This window comes from Cupressus sempervirens, chromosome 1 (genome assembly GCF_028749045.1).
Source record: "Cupressus sempervirens isolate cs-2001-9-10 chromosome 1, ASM2874904v1, whole genome shotgun sequence".
Taxonomy (NCBI): domain Eukaryota; kingdom Viridiplantae; phylum Streptophyta; class Pinopsida; order Cupressales; family Cupressaceae; genus Cupressus; species Cupressus sempervirens.
In genome coordinates this window covers 785,804,205-785,825,903 of record NC_143118.1, presented here as the reverse complement: position 1 = coordinate 785,825,903, position 21,699 = coordinate 785,804,205, and the positions used below count along the sequence as shown (strand labels likewise).

Here is a 21,699-nt window from a genome sequence, read left to right as displayed (position 1 = left end):
CATGAACATTAGACAAAAACTCTGATTATCTCATCAACGCAAACATATAATACTTCTTCAATCTTTGTATGAATACTTACATGTAAACTATATAATTCACCATTTACATAATACACTGAGATCTAAAAGATTATAAAGGCATGGTCACACACTATGATTTATATGATTTAATTGGAAACTTTCAAGGAAAAAGAAAACTAAATATATATTCTTATAAAGCATACTCACTTCTGATGATTCTTTATATATGCTAGAAATATTTGCACTGGATTTTTTTTCTCCAATGCTAGGAAAGGGGATGGGCATCAATGGTGGTGAAAGAGCTTCCTCAAGGAGTTGTATAGTTTCTAAGACTTCTATACTCTTTGGTAGCTACAAAAATTGACCCTTTGGACCATTGGGTGGTATAGATAGACTATGAGTTACAAGACTAGGAGGAGGTGGAGGCAATGGAGATGTAGGCTTCGGGATTCTTGATCCAATCTTTTGTATAATTCAATTCTCTTGACTCTTCTTACCCAAAAAATGTGCTAAATGAGCTATATTAGATATATTAGAAGACCTTAAGGCTTTTCTAAATCAATAGGTGGCTTGGGAAGCACATATAGTGTGGTTTTGTGGGATGGAGATAGACTAGGTGGTGAGACATTGGGAGAAAATTTTGATGTACCATCATGACAAGATATTGAGGAATGAAGGATAGGGTTAGATTTTAATGAAGACTCTATACACTTAGATGTCAATGGGCCATTGCCTAGTATACTTGACTGATTAGACCACAACTTGTGTGTCAATGGACCTAAAACAACATGTCATTTGATTCTCTAAGAATCAGAAGCATCTGGAATGTCAAACCTTACCATAGGTATCCTTTCAACTAAAGCTAGCACAAGCAATGTGTTTGGTCAAATGCCTATGTTTGGTTTTTCCAAAAGTGGTTGACCTCTTGATATGACATTTTGACCTAATATGTGCATAGTATGAAGTTTTTTAGCTGATTCAACAAGATTCAACTCATTCTTTTCTGATCCTATATATTGATTATTGGATTGTGATAATGGAGATGTGTGATACAAAGAGCCAAAAGTCTTAGTTCCACATGTTGTCCCTAATCCCACTACAAATTTACTTCCTCCACCAGTTGTATTCCCACTTCCACCACCAACTAGAATTGGTAGAGCATAAGTGTGCATTTATCTGTGTTAATGTGCTTGTATCTTGTATCCTGTCAACATTGTTAGACTTTCTATGCATGGATGGTGCCAAGGGTACTAATTTACTACCAACCATTTGATGCCTGGTAATACTAAGTCTATACTCAACCTCTTCAAGTCTTGCTTGTGCATACAAACATATTCATGTTATATGTCACTAAAAAAATTCAATCATCTTAAATTTGTTGCTTACTCTAACAAAAAACTTATAACAAGGATTCAATAATAATAGTGTAGATAATAAAGAACAAATTAAGATCCTCATGGAAAATTGGAATTGAACTAAAATTTGTCAAAAATAGCCTACTACTAGCACTCTAATTGGTAGACTTTTGAACTGCTAAATTCTAAGAGAATATCAGGAATTTTTAATTTATGGACAACAATGTATTGAAGCATGTATGAATATAAGAGAAAGAAGAACATAAACATATAACATGGACATGCATTCTTTGAAAAGAAAGCATCCAAGACAGTAAGAAAAAGCATAACTATTGAAGTGTAACATGCCTCATTATGCACTCTTGATATTGCCAAAGTTGACAGAAATTTTGTCAACTGTGAATAATGATATATTATTTAATCAAAGTAACAAAGGAATTTCATATTCATGATAGTTGATTTTCAAAGTACAGTACAATGCATAGGTTGAAGAAGAAAAGTATCCTAAACTGAACACCACTATATGAAAATTATGCATTTTATCTGACAAGAACTTCAACACTGGAACAACTACTTTTGAAGTTTACTCAAAATGAATAGGGCATAACATTTACATAGAAAAGAGATAACAAATTTTCATTAGAATATAGGATATGCCATGTTGTGTTTGTTGACTATGGTTGTATATTTGCTTTGCTCTGTAAGATGACCTGTAGCATTTAACTATGAGTAAATCTAAAATAAAATGTTTCCAAAACTATGCATTCTATTTTGAATTTTCTAATAAAAATAGCTATAAGAAATATCTCTTTTTCACCGTTCTATAAATTTTTTGCATAAATATCCTTAGTATTTTTTCATTCTTTACTTTCTAAGTTGGATCAGATTAATTGTTAAAGATGAGACTCCATGTCTAAGCTTTTCATTGAAGACTAGATTCCCAAAAGACAATTTTGTCTACATGGTCAATCTATAATGTAGCATCCTCACATAATTTTATAAATTTAAGTGAATAAAATTTGAAGTTCACGAACCAAACTGGAAACTAGTAAGATCTCTATCTCACTGTATTGAAAACTCTGCATAAATATCCTTTACTATTTTTTCATTCTCTCCTTCCCATGATGGATGAGATAGATTGATACAGATGTGACTCCATGTCTAAAGCTTTATTCAATGACTAGACTTCCAAGCATGAAACTAAAAAGAAAATTTTGTCTTTAGTGTGAATCTATAATGCAACATCCTTACATAATTCTATAAATTTATGCCAATAAAATTTTTAGTTCATGAAGCAAAATGGAAAACAACAAAATGACCATGTCCATGCTTGGAATACATGATAATCAAAATTTCAATAGAAAAGACCAAATGAAGAACTCACCTATAAAATACTAGCCAAAAATATTCAAATTATCACTTGAACAAAAAATTAATCTTAAGCTAAATCTTCTACTATCTTCATTGATATTTTATAGTATCCTCCTTCCAAGTAAGGGAGTGCTTAAATACCTCTGATTGGGTAGGCTCAACTTGTAGAGATGAATATAGAGAAGATGACTCAAATCTGTCTAACTGCAAAATATGATTGCTATATAAAAGTACATTAGAATCAAATCTAGTGTATGATAACCAACATACAAACAAAAGAATTCTTTGGATAATTATATTTGACATTAAGACAATTAACCAAAAAGACATTTATATCAAGCATACAACTAAAAATAGCCATTAATGCAGATCCATTAACTCAAAGATTTTCCAACATAAAATCCAAATATTCTAACTAAATAAGGTAGTGCTTTCTGTTGAAACCATTTTGAATAGAAAAAACTATTAAACTATAATTTTCTTTTAAGAATATTCTACAAAGCTATGATGAGCATAAATCTCACTTTATCTTCAGTAGAAATATGATAACATCTTAAAATCCATACAAAAATAATATCATGGCTGACTTTCAAAGGATAAACTACTCATCTCAGATTGGTTTTGACAATTGAGTGTCAACACACATAAGACATCTACTTAGTTTATGTCGAACTAGTAATACATGCCAAGTATAATATGTAAATACAAGATTGTGCCGAGTCACTCATGTGCTGAGTCACTCAAACTCCAAGTAGATAGACCATGCTGAGTGATTCAAGTGTTAAGTAAACAATAGATGTCAAGTAGTTTAGGTGCTGAGTAAAAATCACAATTATAGTATGTGTTGAGCATCAATAACCTCAAGTACTGAGTAACACAGGATATACATGTTTGTGATTGCACAAACAACTATGTAAACCATTTTTTAGCCAACCAAAGAATAGAATATGATCTTTTTAAGGTAAGGATGAATTTGTATGCGAATTTCCTATTCAATTACATGCAGCTAATCATAAAATAGGAAGGATTAAGTGACAAAAAGGATGAATCTTAGCTATAGATTCATACCTAACCCTAAGCCACCAAAGCTTTTATAAGGGAGACAAAGCCTGAAAAAAAATATATAGAGAATAATCAAGAGCGTATGAAAGAGATCATGTCACAGGAGGTAAAAAGAATGAATGATTGAATTTATCCAAAGAAAATTCAAGGTGACTTAGCAATGATAGTAAATTGTAGAATTAGTTGGATGAGAACAAGAATAGAAGGATACAAAAATTGTCACATCAGGTAAAAAAGGATCAAGAAGGACACTAAATGGATTTGATCTTTAATCAGGGAACCAAAGCCAATGATAAGATCTATATTGAAACACCCTAATAGGTTATTTTTGTTACTTACACTCCTATTTTAGCACATAGTGTCTACAACGTAATTTTGGATGCTACACCTTTGTAGGCTTATCCTCTCATCATCACACCTACTCCTACACTTAATAGAGAATAACCCACACCTAGTGGACATGTGCCTAGTTGTATGATTTATCATGTTGCTAAATCCTAGAAATTCTGGAAGCATTCCATATATACAAGCACTCCTGGTGTACTTTCACATTGAATTGAATACATATCGATATTCTGATCATACTCTTTTGGTTTACTATTGTGCTTGTGCTTGAGTTCCTTGATCTTAGGTGAATTTTTCCCTAAGGAAAATTCTTACATGGTATTAGAACTATACCAAATTCTTACATTGTATCAGAGATGAGGAAAATTTTCTTTACATAGCCATTCAAGATCAATCTTGCTTTACCTCTCTGAGGGTACCTCAACCTAAATTTGAAGAATCCATAGAAATTGGGAGTGTCTAGAGCCAATGTGGACCTTGCCATTATGTTTGGAACATCAATTTAGTGAAAATCAACTATAAATATTTCTATATTGGGCCATAGTCAAATTTGAGACAGTATTTTTCTACAAATTGGCAACCAAAAAGCTTGATTTGTGAAATTGGTATGATCATTTCCGATCCGTACGTTTAATTTTTAGATCTGCATTTTTTCATCTACATCTCTACCAAAAAAAAATTTAGATCTGCATTATATTTTGGAATTTTTTTTGGCCATTAGGCCTGTAGAGGAGAGATTTTTTGTAGGACAAGGTTGGAGCTTATTGGTACAAATTAGACATTTCATCATATTTAGAAGGTCAAAAAACTTCCATATTGACTTTTGTTTCACCAAAATTGGACCTTTGACATGAAACTTAGAGGAATTTGATTTGTAGAGGTTTAATGATGGTGATTCAAGAAAAATAATAACAGAGGTGGTTTGTGATCTTTGTTCCTAATTTTTTTTTAAACTCGCAAATCTCAATTTTTTCCACTTCAAATGCTCCATACGGGCTAATCTTGACTCCAAATCAGGTTCTATTTTTTTTGCAAGTGAATATTATTTTGTCTACTTTCTAGATCTACAATTAGATTATAGGTTCTATGGACAAAAATACTATTTTCAAAAATAGGCCCTACATTGCCCATTATAATCGTACTACCTATAAAGTGTCAAATCATATATTAGGGGGTTTGATTAATTATTTCTATATTTTGGGAGGTGCATACATTTATTGATCTCATGGAGTTTTGTTACATATGTCAATCTAGTATAAGACCAAAGTTTACACTGGGGAACTATCATAAATGTAGTGCTTTAATGGTTGATCATCTATGAGAACATCAAGAAGTGTTTCCTTATCTCTACTCAAACATATTTCGACCTAATCCTAATTGAGTAGATCATCTTCTTCTTCTTATTCACTTTATGTATAATAATATGAGTAAGGAATCTTTTTCTCCTCTTCGTATGGAAATTTTTCCTCATGATGTTTGGATGGCTCTTTGGGAAGCATATGGAGATCCATGAGTTCCTCCTTTTCTAGAAGGCATTCTATCATTAGTCACTTCAGCTATGTTTCCTCCAACTCCAAATAAGATCACACCTCCTAATACTCCTATTGATACTATTGATCCAATTCTAGCAAAAAATGCTTCTGATTTAGTGCAACAAGAAAAATTATGTCTTCCTACTTCAGCTTCATGGGATGACTTCCTTCCAGATATTGTAGGTCTATTCATGGAGTCTCACATTGAAGATGTGGGAGACATCATCAATGATATTTATCTTCTCTTTGTTGAAACAAATACTTCATCCATTGCCATAGTGATAGATTCACATACTTCAGCACAACAAGGTACACCTTGTCTTCTAGCTCCAGCATCAATGGATGACTTCTTCACAAATATTTCAGGTTTGTTTGTGGAGTCATAAATAGAAAATTTGGGAGACATCCTTTGATATAGATCTTCTCTTTGATGAAGAATATCCTTCTCCAATTTTTACAAGGGCTTACTCTGACCTCTTGTCCATTCTCTACATGATTGAACTTCACAAGTTGATATGATTGTGGATCCTTATGTACAACAATGTTAGGAGGTCTCTTTATCATTTGAGGAGATAGATGGTTCTTTGGGATAGGTTCTACATCCATCCTTGCTTGATTTGCACATGTTCTTTTTAGTAGTATTGGAAGGAGTGACCATCAACATTGGCATAGGGACAACTAAGTACATTTCAAAGACATCATTCATCTTCACTATTCTTTCTACACATAGGGGAAGAATCACACCTATACCTTTGCTATTGTTTCTTCCAAAAGGGAGAAACATTATTCAACAACATTGGATTAGCTTCTACATTGGATCAGCTATCACTAATCAGCACACTACATTTGGGAAGAGGGACTACATTTTCTTCTTATTATTCTCTTTTATGGGGGGGACTTTTTCCTCTTATGGGGTTTTGTCCTTCTCATACTTCTCTTTTGTATATACTTGATGTATATCATAATGGGGGGGGGTTTTGATTACTCCATCCATCCATGCATCTTGTTTCTTTCATCTCTCTTTTTGGGAGAGGGTTTTTCCCATGAGTTTTTCCCTCTTTCTCCATGTAATGAGATATTTTATTATATTTTGTACATGGGTACCTAACATGGCCTAGTAGTCGGAACCCATCTTGCATTTCATCCTAGCTTTTGTAAGCTTAAGTGCATTCCCCTAAGTTCCACTTAAGGGGGGGTGTTTGTGTAAATAAGTATTTAATTATTACACTTTACTTAAGTTTACTTAGGTCAATGCATTATTTTATTATTTCTTAGGTGAGACACTTAGGATTTTGTGTACTCTTATGAGTTGTCATGTTGACAACAATAGAGTAAGGAACTCTAATTCAACACATGGTGTCTACAACACTGGAGTTTGCATAATTAACTGAGATGTCATGTAGACAACATAGTTACTTGCACTCCTATTTTAGCACATGGTGTCTACAATATAATTTTGCATGCCAAACCTTTGTAGGCTTATCCTCTCATCATTGCACTTACTCCTATGCTTAATGGAGGATAACCCAAACCTAGTGGATATGTGCCTAGCTATATGACTTTTCATGTTGCTAACTCCTAGGCATTCTAGAAGCATTCTAGAGGCCTTTATATATAGGAACTCCTAGTGTGCATTCACATTGAATTGAATACATATTGATATTCTAATCATACTCTTTTGATCTACTATTGTGCTTGTGCTTGAGTTCCTTGCTCTTGGGTGAATTTTTTCTTAAGGAAAATTCTTACACAGTATCATAGCTATACCAAATTCTTACAATTTTAATTGCTGATTCACACCCCCCTCCCCTCAGAAGTTTACCTTTCCTATTTACAATTCCAAAAATTGGTATCAGAGCTAAGTTCTCAAAAGAAGAAGCTTTGCAGCTTAGAGGAAAGATCTTGAAATGGAAGTCTATAAGTTAGAAAAAACCATTGAGAACTAGGAGATTGAAATACATCTCATATTACATCAATTGAATGAAGCTAGAGACATTTTGAAGAGTTCCTTGAAAAGAAGGAAAGAAATTGACATAGCAAACAATGAGACACAATACAAAGAGATTAACACCACAAACTATTTGCAAATGGTAACTCCAGTGAATTTGATGAAGCAATTGAAGATCTAATGGAAAAGAATAGATCAAAAGTTGAAGAAACCAAAAATCTCAAGTTGGAGCAAGAATCACAAGCTATACTACAATGTGAAGTGACTGGGAAAAAGAAGAAAGCCATAGAAAACAAGGTCATGATTGAGGAAGAAAAAACAATTTTGGCAAACAGATTGGAAGAAAATTCAATAGATCTATCTAGGATCTCAAACATGCAATTGGATACTTGAAGTCAAATGAAAAATTCTCATCATGAGCTGAATGTCAATGACATTCAAATTACTACATTGAAATTATAGAATGAACAACTATAGAATGATGTAAAGAGATAAAGAAAATTTGTTGAAAGTTTCAACAAGCCAAATGAAGCCATCAAGTACTTTGAACAATTACTAAAATCCCCTAGATCCAAAAATGATTTAGTAGGATTAGGCTACACAAGAAATGAAGAAGGAGAATCATCCAAAGTTGCTAAAGAAAGGAAAAATAGAGGTAAGAACTCCAAACCTATTTGTCATGGTTGTGGTAAGAAAGGACATATTGCTAATGTGTGTAGGAGAAAGAATATGAATCAGAATGCTAAGCTTAAGAACATGTCTCATTGTTACAAGTGAAACAAACAAGGTCATTAGGCACATGAATGTAGAACCAGAACCATGCATGCAACAAGATTTGAAGGACACTGCTACAAATGTTAAAAGTATGGACATAGAGCCTTTGAATGTAGATCCAAGTCCATGTGGTCATGAAACAAGCCACCAAAGATAAGAATCTATGAAAACTCTTATAGTTGGGATTACAATACAATATATAGCTATTATTATTGTCAAGAATATGAACATGTACCTAAAAACTACATTAGGACTCACATAAATGGTAATTACAAGAGGTGGTTGAGTCAAATCACATGTTTCAGCTATCACAAGATTGGTCACATCAGTAAGCATTGTCCAACTAGGTCCAAGGTACCAAGTTTTGAATTTGATAAAGTTAAAGGAAAGGAAGATGTTTAACACATCAGAGATGAGATGAATAAGACATGGATGAAGAAAGATGGTGGTAGTACATCAAAGGAAGAAGGGATCACTTCACCTAATAGGTCAAGTACTCACACTTGATCAAACTAAGCAACAAAAGGAATGTGGGACTGATACTCAAAGTGTTATATCATACATAAGTTCCTAAAGAAGTTAGTTTTGATATTTGATTGAAAAGATCATTTGAAAAGAGTATTGTTAAGAAGGTGATTGTTGAAGTAGACTATGTGTTTCAATCATTGTTTTTTCAGTTATGTCAAACCTTCTATTTGCTGATAAGACAATTTCTTATATGTTTTAAATACTATCACTTAGTTGATTGATGATTCGATCAATAAAATGTAACAAAAATACCTAGAGGAAAGGTTGAGTAATGATTATGTAATGAAGTACAAGGATCAGTTAAGACAATGACAACATAATGTATTCATGATCTACTTGAGGTTACAAAATGGTTGGCTACACTTAGAAAGTTTTGAAGAATCAGTTAAACTAAGTTCATCTTCTAAGCTTGACCAAGTGGATAGTAGGTGCTGAGCAAAGTTAGTTAAAGCTGAGCAAAAAGTTAGTTGGAGCTGAATGAAAGCTAATTCTGGTGGATGTCAAGAAAGCTAGTAGATGCTAATAAATTTTAGTTGATACTGAGCACCCGTAAAATCTAGTTGATGCTGAGTGATTTTACAGTTGATGTTGAGTGATGCAGTATGTGTTGAGCATCAGAAGACTGATAATGCAAAGCTACTGCATTATGAAAAAGATTAAATATTCACCAAATAAAATACTAGAAGTTTGTTTTTTTGAACTGGTGGCATAGAATCTTATGTAAACCATTTTGGAGGAAAATTCAAATGGATTCTAAGAGAAGTTTCTAGAGAGGACAAGATATGGGGTAGATATGTTGAATCCTACCTAATCCATCTAAAACCCTAATTTAGATAAGGGATAATGAGTAGGAAAATATTCTAATTTCCTGTATATAGGAATGTCTAGTCATGAAGCAAATAGAGTTAGAGATTTTGGTGCAAGAACCTAAGAAGGAGAAGGAGAAAGAGGTTTTTCTTCATCAAGTGACCCAAGAGAAGAGTTTGCAATAGTGTACTAAGAAAGAAGGCTTAAGAAGATGAATTCTTTAAGGGTGAACAAGTTGTTAGAGCTACAAAGAATGGAAGCCAAGAAGAATTGAGGATGAGGTAGATATTTGTAATCTACAAGTGAAGTTGTAAGTTGTATCAAATCAAAACTCTATTGTTACTTTCTAACAATCGTATCAGTCTAAGGTAAATCATTTGGAGTAAGCTGGACTTAACAATCATTGGAAAATTATTTAATAGGGTGGCATTCCATCTGAATGACATAAAGTCCTCTAACAAGGCTCACTTTTAATAGGGAGATTGAAATCCCTTGACCGGGTCACATTTAGTAGTATGTATTGTAACCTTTAATAGGGTTGGCCTTTCACATGGAATCACTTTAGAAGAGTGAAAAAGGAGTAGAATGTTATTGGTGGTTTTTCCCAAATTGGGTATCCACATTAAATCATTATGTCAAATGTACAAATGAATGCGTTGTGTTTCATGCTTTATAGTTCTACAAAACTGACTTGACAATAACATATAAGTTCTAGTAAATGCACAATGAATGCATGAATGAGTATGAATGTTTTATGGGATCAATAAATTGAGAGAAAAGTTTTATTTGTACATCTAGAACTTGAATAACTGATTCACCCCCCCCCCCCCCTCAGTTATTTTAAAATAGTTCCAACAAGTAGTATCAAAGCCATCTTCTTAAGAGGATTATTTTTAAGGTACTAGAAGCACAAAGATGAAGATGTCAAAAAGAGAAGTACCCAAGCTCAATAGAGATAAATTTCCTACATGGAAAAGTTTGATGAAGCTACACCTTGAAGGACTTCAAGATCATGCACAATCTTCCATTACAATGGACCATATTGATCCAGTAGGAGCCCTAACTACTTAAGATATGGGGAAAAAGAAAGACACAATCAAGTGATGTTGGAGATTGCCTCCACCCTAAGCTATGTCAAATTTGATGATATAAAAGTATGTGATAGTGCAAAGAAGATGTGCGATGCCCTAGCCACCATCTATGGAGGAGAAAAAATTGTTCAAAGAGCCAAGTTAGAGAGTCTCAAAGGTAAGTTCAATGACATGAGAATGGAAGAAGGTGAGAATATTGTTCAATATGTTGCTATGATAAAAGAAGTTGTTAGTGCAATAAAATATGCTATTGGTAAAATAGATGATGATACTATGCTAGGTAAAGTCTTGAGGACATTACTACCTATCTATTCCATTAGAGTTTCTATAATTGAAGAGTTAAGATGTATACGAAGAAATGATCTAACCCTTGAAGGTCTGGTAGGTAGACTCACTTCTTTTGAGCTATCTAATTTTGACAACTACAACCTAGAGAGTATTGAATCAACTTTCAAAGAAAAAAATTTATTGAGGGATTCTAAGGAGGTAAAGTAGAAAAAGAAGAAGAAAAAGATAAAATATGCATCCGGTGATAGCAACATAGATGAGGAAGACATTGAATAATTGGAAGCACTATTGGCAAGAAGATTTCATAGAGGAAAAGTCAAGTTCAAAGCTAAGTTACCAATCATTTGTTTCAATTGCAATGAAGCTGGTCATATTGCTGCAAGATGTACATAGAAGAAGAAATACAAAGAAGGAAACAACCACAAAAATAGAAGAGAAGATGATGGCAGAGACTACAGAGACAAAGGCAAGAAGTCATGCTACATTGCTGATGAACATGATTTTGATGAACATGATGATGAAGTGGTGTATGTTGCAATGAAGGACAAATCTAATTAGGATGAGGAAACTACACTTGTGACTTGTGTGGAAAAGAATGATAAATGGATCATTCACGATGGATGCTCACATCACATGACTAGAGACAAGAGTAAGTTTGTTACCTTAACTTGTTCTGATGGAAATAGTGTGAGGTATGGTAATGATGCACCATGTTTGATAAAAGGAAACGGGTCTATCAAAATCACAGACAAGATTTCATGTGGCAATGCATACTATGTTGAAGGATTGAATTATAACTTGTTAAGTCCATCATAATTGAATAATTTGGGATGCAAATTTGGGTTTGAAAATAAAACTACCAAGATATATGACACAAATAACCTGATTGTAAAAGGTGATCAAACTAGAAGCAATCTATTATATCTAGATATAGAGGATGCTACTTGTCTTATTGCAAAATTTGGTGGTGTATGGCTTTGGCACAAGAGATTATGTCATGTTAATTTTGATAATCTAATTAGTTTCAGTAACATGAAAAGAGTTAGAGGTTTGCCTATGTTGAAGAAACCTGATAGTATAGTATGCAGACAATGTTAGCTAGGAAAAAAAATAAAGTTAAGCTTTAAAAGTAAAGCTTATACCTCTAAAGAAATACTAGAAATTGTTCATACTGACTTGTGTGGAACTATTGAAGTGTAAAGCTATAGAGAAGATAAGTACATAATGCTATTTGTTGATGATTACTCTAGGATGATGCCAGTCATGTTTCTAAAACAAAAATCTAATGCTTTTCAAATATTTAAGTGGTACTTTGCAAGAGTTGAAAAAGAAATAGATAAAAGTCCAAAATGGTTGAGATTAGACAAAGGAGGATATTTCACTTCAAATGAGTTTGAGATGTTCTATAATGACAAAGGAATCATATGCACCTAGGACCCCTCTACAAAATGGAATTGTTGAAAGAAGAAACAAGTCTATAATGGACTGCGCTAGAACACTTATGATGGAGACGAATGTTTCTCAAAAATACTAGAGAGAAATTTCAAGTACTATTATATATAGCTTGAACCATGTGCAAGTCAAGAAAGGTACTCATTTAACACCTTTTGAACTATGGTATGGATGTCCACCTAATGTGAAAAAACTTTAACATATTTGGAAGAAAATGTCATACTCTTAAAGATGTTAGGAGTGGAAATTTTGATGTAAAAAGTAATGAAGGTATATTCCTTAGTTACTCCACGAGAAGTAAATCTTACAAGCATTTAAATACTAACACTAAAAAAACTACGAAAAGTGCAAATGTGAATTTTGATGAATTTACAGAAGTACATGAGGTTGAACCTACAAAAGAACCAAAAGAATAAAAATCATTTGCATACTTCTATGAAGAAATGCCTACTAAAGAAGATGCTACAAATCAAGTTGCAAACCACCAACAAGTCTAAGATCAGTATAAATGAAAGAGATGTTGAAATAATTAATAGAGATGTACACAGTGTCACAGAAGTTGCGACGCAAAATGTAGTTACAAGAACTAAACCGAGATTGTCCAAATATGTCAATAGACATCATCCTACAGATCAAATCATTGGAGAAAAAGATGCATGGCCAATGAAAAGAAATAGATTGAGAAAGAAATCATATTTTTTAAGCATGAATGAACCTAAGATAGTAAAAGATGCATTGGAAGATGTTGACTAGTACAAGGCTATGGACAAAGAAATTTAGCAGATAGAGAAGAAGGAACTCAAAGGAAGTTATATTTTATAACTTAATCAGAAGATGGAAGTTGTTGATAGAGGGAAATATTTCAATACAAGTTTTCTTTTTGGTATTGTTTGACTATTTTAACCTAGTTAGTTTGATTAAACAAGATGTTCATCATTTTATTGACTTGGTTGATCAGTTTGGTTTGCCATCAATGCCAAAGAGGGAGATTGTTGATATATGATTAAAAAGATCATTTGAAAAAAGTATTGCTAAGAAAGAGATTCTTGAAGAAGACTATGTTTCAATTATTGTTTTTTCACTGATGTCAAACCTACTATTTTCTGATAAGATAATTACTTATATGTTTCAAGTACTATCATTTAGTTGATTGAAGAGGAGGATTTGATCAACAAGATGTAACAAAAGCACCTAGAGGAAAGGTTGAGTTATGATTATGTAATAAAGTACAATTATTAGTTAAGATAGTGATAACATAATGTACTAATGATCTACTTGAGGTTAAAAAATGGATGGCTACACTTAGAAAGTTTAGAAGAATAAGTTAAACAAAGTCCATCTGCCATGCTTGACCAAGTGGATAGTAGGTTCCAAGAAAAGTTAGTTCAAGTCAAGCAAAAAGTCAATTGGAGCCGAGCGAAAGAAAATTCTAGTGGATGTTGAGCAAGATAGTATCTATGCTAAGTAAATTTTAGTTGATGTTGAGCACCAACAGAATCCATTTGATGCCAAGTGATTTTAGAGTTGATGCTAAGTGATGCAGTATGTCCCAAGCATTATAAGATTGATAATGCCGAGCTACTTTATTATGGAAAAGATCAAATATTTTCTAAATAAAAGCTAAAATTTTTATTTTTTTGGAACTTGTGAATCAGGAGGAAGATAAGATTGATGAGATGGTGGCACAAAATCTTATGTAAACCATTTTGGAGGTGAATTCAAATGGATTCTAAGGGAATTTTCTAGAGAGGAAAAGATATGTTGTAGATACATTGTATCCTACCTAATCCATCTAAAACCCTAATTTAGATGAGCAATAATGAGTAGGAAAATATTTTAATTTCCTCTATATAGGAATGTATGGTCATTAAGTAGAGAGAGTTAGAGAGTTTGGTTCAAGAACTTGAGAAGGAGAAGGAGAAAGGGGGTTTTCTTCTTCAAGTGACACAAGAGAAGAGTTTGTAATGGCATACTAAGAAAGAAGGCTTGAGGGGTGAACAAGCTATCAGAGCTACAAAGAATGGATGCCAAGTAGAATTGAGGACCAAATAGAGATCTATAATCTACAAGTGAAGTTGTAAGTTGTATCAAATCAAAACTCTACTATTACATTCTAGCAATGGTATTTTTCTAAGGTAAATCCTTCGGAGTAAGGTTTACTTAACAGTCCTTGGAAAATCCTTTAATAGGGTGGCATTCAAAGTGAATGGCCTAAGGTCCTCTAACAAGGCTTACTTTTAATAGGGTGATTGAAATCCCCTGACTGGGTCATATTTAACAATGTGTACTGTAACCTTGAATAGGGTTGGCTTTTCATAGGGCATCATTTTAGAAGAGTGAAAAGGAAGTAGCATGTTATTGGTGGTTTTTCCCAAATTGGGTTTCCATGTTAAATCATTATGTCAAACGTGTTGATAAATGTGTTGTATTTCATGCTTTATATTTCTGCAAGATTGACTTGATAGTAACATATATATTTTAGTAGATGCACAATGAATGCATGAATGAGTATGAATTTTTTATGGGTTTGTTAAATTATGAGAAAAGTTTTATTTGTACATCTAGACCTTGAATACCTAATTCACCCCCTATCTCAGTTAGTGTAAAATAATTCCAACAGTTAGCACTAAAATGGATAGATTAGCATGAATAAAGATGTAAGGTGTTGTGAAAAGTTCAGGGTTAAATCTTTAAGTTTTCAAGTTGTTACCAAGCATGGAAAGATTTCAATGGATGTTGAGTGGAATGCTAGTTGGTGTTGAGCTAGGAGACTTGCTAGTAGTTGCCAAGCCTATAGTAGCTACTGAGTAAGGGAAATCTCTATAGATGTTGAGTGGAACAAAAATTGTGTTGATGCCAAGTTTACAATTGTACAAGCACCAAGCATTACACTAGTAGAATTTTAACAAATAAATGACTACGTGACTAAATTTTTTAGTCACAAGACTAAAAATTTTAGTCACATGACTAAAAATGATCAAATTGTAGTAATGTTTTACAATTTATAACTATTAGTGACTAAATAAATGACAAATTTGGTCATCAGGTAAAATCACAAGGTTAGACATAGATAAGTGACTAAATAAATGACTAAATAATTGGTCACCAATAATTAGTCACCTATACAATTTCCTAAATGATGACAAATCGTCTCAAAAATGATATGCAAGTCTCCTCAAATATTGTAAAAGAATTAAAATTCTCTCCCTCAACTAAGTACATTCCAATAAATAATCAACTCCCCTTTTCTAGAAAATTTCCTCTAAGGTGTCTCAAAAACTAAAATTACATTCTAATTCCCCTTCAAAGCACATAAAAATACTTTGAATTTCATGTTATAAAAGTTAATATTTATTGATTGATTTATGACACATCAATTGGTAAATAATAATTATAACATATCAATATTACAATTTGACTCATTTTGGAAATTATCTCCTACTTATCAATTATACATATTGTTTAATAAACATAAAACACAATAGATATGGAGCATGCCCTAGATCCAATGAGTGCTAAGTGTAACATTTATTCTCATGAGAGATGGATTCATGTTGAATCACTACTCATGAAACATGGGTCAATGAGTTTGAATCAAAATCACACAGTTAAATCTTGATAGCAATATCACAATATGTATAATTTTATTTTAAATATAAGTCTTAATTTATATTTACTGATTTTAAGTATAAATTACATTCTAATATTATTATCATTTCTAAATTAAAAAATCAAAACACCATAAATAAAATGAAACCCACAAAAATAAGTACATAGAATGAATCATTTTTTAATGTTTCACTTTATTTTTTCCTGCTTACACTTAGTTTCTACCTTTGCATGTAAATATAAAGGGTATTTTGGTGCTTCTCCTCTTCTACTTTTATTCCACAAACCACTAATATGGTCATTAACATTTTCCTAAGTTGTGCATCACTAAAACTTAGAGACAGTAGTAAATGTGTATATAAATTTGGTAAGACTGAAGCTATGGAATGTCTCTTATTTTAATGGAAACTATTTAGGTTGATGCAAGCCCCAAGCCTTCGATGATGGTGGAAAAATAAATTCTTCTAGGTTCAAAAAATTTCATTGGTTGATATAGATTTTGCATGTACATAAGAATTGATCAAAAAATCTATGGTTTTCTAAAGGAGAAATGTTGAATGACCTTGCAATAGGTATCATTTTAGAAAATCATCCAAAATCTGCAAATACAAAATAAATGAAAACCTTTTTTCCTAAAATGTTTATTTCTATTCTATGCTAGGGTTTTAGTACATATTCTTTTTTTTTTTCTTCAAAACAAAACATATAAAATGATGAGTTATTTCCTACCTATTGCACATTTTCTACCATTTCTAAGTATAGATAGCCATAGCTTTTACATTTCTTTTACAAATATAACAAAAATCTTGATCACTCTAGGAAATGAAAAAGGTATATGGATTTTCCATGCTTAAATAATATGAGACTGATGGTATTATAGGACTATGCACTTAAAATTGAGGTCCTCAAAACTTTGGCTAGAAAGGATAATACATTTTTCCAAGATATTCCTTAAGAAATCTATTTCAACTAGGCCAATATCTTTAAAAAAACTTGTCTAGACTAGAGATTATAAAAATTATGAATTAAAGACAATGTTTCCATTAAGAGATATTTTTTACTTTGGATTATGTGATAATATATAATTCCATCATGGTTAAAATCTACCAACTACAAGAATTTCAGACTAGAAATTCTTTTTGAGGCATCCAAGACAAATATTCTAACAAACTTTTAGGGGAAGGTAATATTGACTCAAATTAAACCTCCATAACCATTGAGTATCAAACATTTAGGCTCTTGTCAACCATGTATCATCTAAACGTCCACTTTCATATCATCAAGTATCACTGGACAATAGTTATATATTATATCCACAATAGCATAGGCTTCCAAACACCATTTCACCTTAATATCCAATATCCATGCTTCATTAAAAACTACTCAAGAAGAAAACCTACAACCTCAATAATTTTAGATCCAAGATCTAAATCAATAATACTATTTCCAATTTTGAATCTTTGAATTTAACTCAAGAAACATAAAACATGCCTTAAGCTACTCCTCCAAGAAACTATACCCCTCATTACTTATTTGGCAATTCAACTACATGCAGAAGTAATATGTTTAGTATTAAAATGATTATGATTTTAATATTTTTTCCTTTCAATAATTTAAGAATTAATATCATTTTTTATGTATATTATATCAAATAAAGTGTAAGCTTCCAAGCATCATATCACCTAAAAAACAAAAAGATATTTAAAGGAAACAACAAAGCATAACCTTTCCACACTAATACAATTTTGTGGGATAGTTCGTCAAAAGAAAAAGAAAAAAATATAACTTTTTTCAATTTGAAGAAATTTAGTGGACTTTAGACATAACCTTATGTGAACTAGAAATATTAATTTCAATTGATAATCAAGTCCCTTAGTAAATACATATGTACTATGATTTCCCTGTGCTATTTTTTTAGGATAGGGTAGTAGGTCACTCTATAGAGAACCTATGGATATTTCAGGGCCAATATTTACCAAGAAAGTCTCCCTTTTGCACCCATTATCATGACCCCTTCTAGAATGGAACTCCATAATTATACTAAATAAAAATATATAGTAATAAAATAATCATACAATTAAAAAAATATACTATCATAATTTTATGCATATGAATGAAAATTATTCAAATTTATTATTGCCCTAATGAGATGAATATTAATAACAAATTTATAAAGCCACAAAGCTAGTTAGATGATAATGAAAAAACCTAATTACTATGAACCATTACATTCTCAAGAGAATTAACATTAAGAAAACAACATTATCAACAATTAATATATATATTTATTATACCTTTTATTTTATTCAACCATAAAATCATATCTTATGAAAATAGTAGTATCTCATTATGAACAGATGTGAAAAATAATATATAATATCATATAAAATTTTATTGTTATAAGTATTAATAATAATATCTAATCTCAATGCAAAATTCCATAATAACTCATTACATTAAAAAAATGCATCCAATATCACGAGGATGGGGAGGTCCCACATAAAATGACATGTCCATCCCATAATGTTATGCATCTTGGCACATATACATATGTTTGATTAATGTGTTTGAATAGCTAGAGGGAGAGCATAAAATAAAAGAAAGATGGAAATAAATTTAGAAACTACCAACAGAGGAATGAATCCATGTGGGATAACGTGGGAAAAGAAGCCAAGAAAATAAACAACCCTAACAATTTTTTCTTAGAAAATTGATTGAAGATGTACACTATCAAGTGTAGGAAGTCTATTCCCTAGTAGATTATGATGGTTTGGAAGGAAAAATTTCCCATAATTGGAAGCAGATGCCCTCGAGGGTTTACGTGAGACATCTTTCGAGGGTTCGACATCAACATTTTTGGGTATTGTATCTTTTGAGGGTTTTAAAAAGACTTCTTTTGAGGGCTTGGAAATGAAATTTTGAGGTAAAATTTCTTCCAGAGGGTTTTGCTTCAATAAATTCCACTATAATTTTTGTTGATATCTTCATTACTATATTACCATTCATGCTAGAAGAAGACTTTTTGCTATAATTTTTATTAGTAGAAATCATAGTGCTTAAAAAACCAAGTGTGAAATCAAACAAATATTTTGATCATAGAAAATAGTTATTTCCATTCAAAAAATAATTTTGTGATGAAGTTTTGAATTTGGATGAGAGTAGGAAATCTCAGCTCAATATGCATACATATCAAATAATTAACATTTCTTGCACATCTTTAAATGTGGGTAAACAAATTCCTAAACTTGCAACATAATCTCTTCACAAATGTGTATCCATTTTGGTATAAACCTCTATTTTAACTTCTACAATTAGTAATTTGATAAGGTGATGCCAGGTATTGAAGATATCCATCAAGAATTTCAACATTTTCAACTAAATATTCTTATTGGTAATCAGATATTGAGTTGTGCATTTTCTTAAGAACATTTATACTACTTTAGGTGTTCTAGGGCATCATTGTTGGAAGATATAGTTGAAACAAGGGCTGCTTGTAGCTCTAGTCCTTGCCTTTGGTGGGGTTGGCTAAGGGTGTGTATGTAATATCACAACAATCATTGAATTCAATGCAAATAATAAAGTTATGTCATTATTTCAAAACTTTCCACCGAAGAAAAAGCTTCAAAAGATGCCAAATGGCAGTTTAGATATATAAACTTTCTCAACTAAGCCTATTCTTGTCCTACAACTTGGGCTCTTTGGCAAGACCTGAGGCTTGTACACAATGGAATGGCTAGTTTTTTTTTCATGTTATTGTGTCATATATAGTATTCATTCAAGTTGTATAGATGAAATTTCAATTACATGCAATTCAAACCCAGAAGCACACTCTACATAGTCCACTGGGTGAACACATATTTCCACATTATTGTAATTAAAAAAGTCCTAAAATCTCCACATGTTAAGATTTAAAAAGCCTTGTCTATAGGTAGATTGATTCCCAAGATTGAGCAATTATTTATGTTACAAACATGACATGAACTGAGTGATAAACAATACTCGTTGAACTATCCCATGACCTAGATAGAAATGCTATTATAGGTTATCACAACATAAGCTAAGTAAACACCTTTTAAAACCTATTTGAATGGGATAGTTAAGTGATCTAAAATATACACCATCACAACCTAAATCTCAACTATAGCTACAACAATTTCATGAGATCTAGAGAGAAATAAACAATTTTAGTTTTAAACCAAACTCCATGAATGAAAAATATTTTAATCTAATTGCATGTAAGAAGATGTGCTCATCAATAATAGTTTGTAGAGGTTTTCTATTCTGATTGGAACACTTGTATTGAAGCTATAGAGAAACTTTTTCTAATCAAACACCATTTGTGAAACACTTGAACAAATCATTCCAATTAGACTAACCAATGAAAGATTAAGAATTTAAATAAACATTGAAAACAATGAAAAAAGACAATTGGAGTGAGTGGTACAAAGATACTTGTAAACATATTTAAAGAATAAGAAAATTGATACAATTCATGAGTCATAATGCAAAGATGAAATGTTTTGCCTTTTTATTTTTTTAAATGTAGCTGATAAATCTAAGTAATATCTATTTGTCTCAAAAATAGTAACCCTGCTATTTAAAAACCATCTTTTTGAATTATTCAAGATAGTATTTCACTAGACTATCTATAAAATAGAGTATCCATGTTATATCAAAGTATTTAAGAAGTTTTTGCATGTCAATCTTATAGAGTTTTATAGAAGTAATTTCTAATTCATTAGCTCTATAGTGGATAGGTATATCTTAGGTAAAATGGTTGTATCATTGCATTGATAGTGAAAGCCCTATGCTTTTAAATAGTGGAATTGATTCTATATTTTTCGAGTACAGGCAAGTGAATCTTATACAAATTTGATCATTCAAACTACAATTGAAATCATGCAACAAACACTACTGAGAAACAAATATGAAGCCTAATTCATCTATCAAGGGTACAAAACTATGTTTAGAAGAGATTTGGTGTAGATATTAGTCATTTGGTCAGATGTAAGAAAAATTTATACTTGACATTCTCATTTTTAATAAAATCTTGAATAAAATGATGTTAAATCTATATACTTTTAATCTAGAAATAAACATAGTGTTCTTTGTAGTTGCGGTGGTGCAAACATTCTCATAGAAAAAAGTAGTTGTATGTTCTCATACTAAACATAGATTGTACAAGAGAGAGAGATAACAACAACAATATAAAACACAAAGCCATGGTTTTATGTTTCTTACTAAACCCAAATAAAAGCTCTAACAAACCAGTTTTTCCACTTACAACTAAAATGTTTCTCTACCTCTATTTTCTATTGCCCTCTTTTAGTTATACTAGTCATTACTCTTAACCTTAACTATTTTAAATCTCACCAACATGTGTCCATACATCTCCTCTGCATGCAAGGCTTCTGACTATAAATCCAAGGACACGGTACCTAGGAGCCCAAAATCTACACAAGTAATCAAACATATTTGGAAATAGAGAAATTTCATGAATAGAAGGAAGCTCAGTG

At 31.7% G+C, this 21,699-nt stretch overlaps 1 pseudogene; it reads right to left on the bottom strand.

Annotated features, from left to right (window-relative positions):
• LOC149580215 (uncharacterized) overlaps positions 1-21,699 on the bottom strand; it is a 94,198-nt pseudogene that overhangs the window by 55,512 nt on the left and 16,987 nt on the right.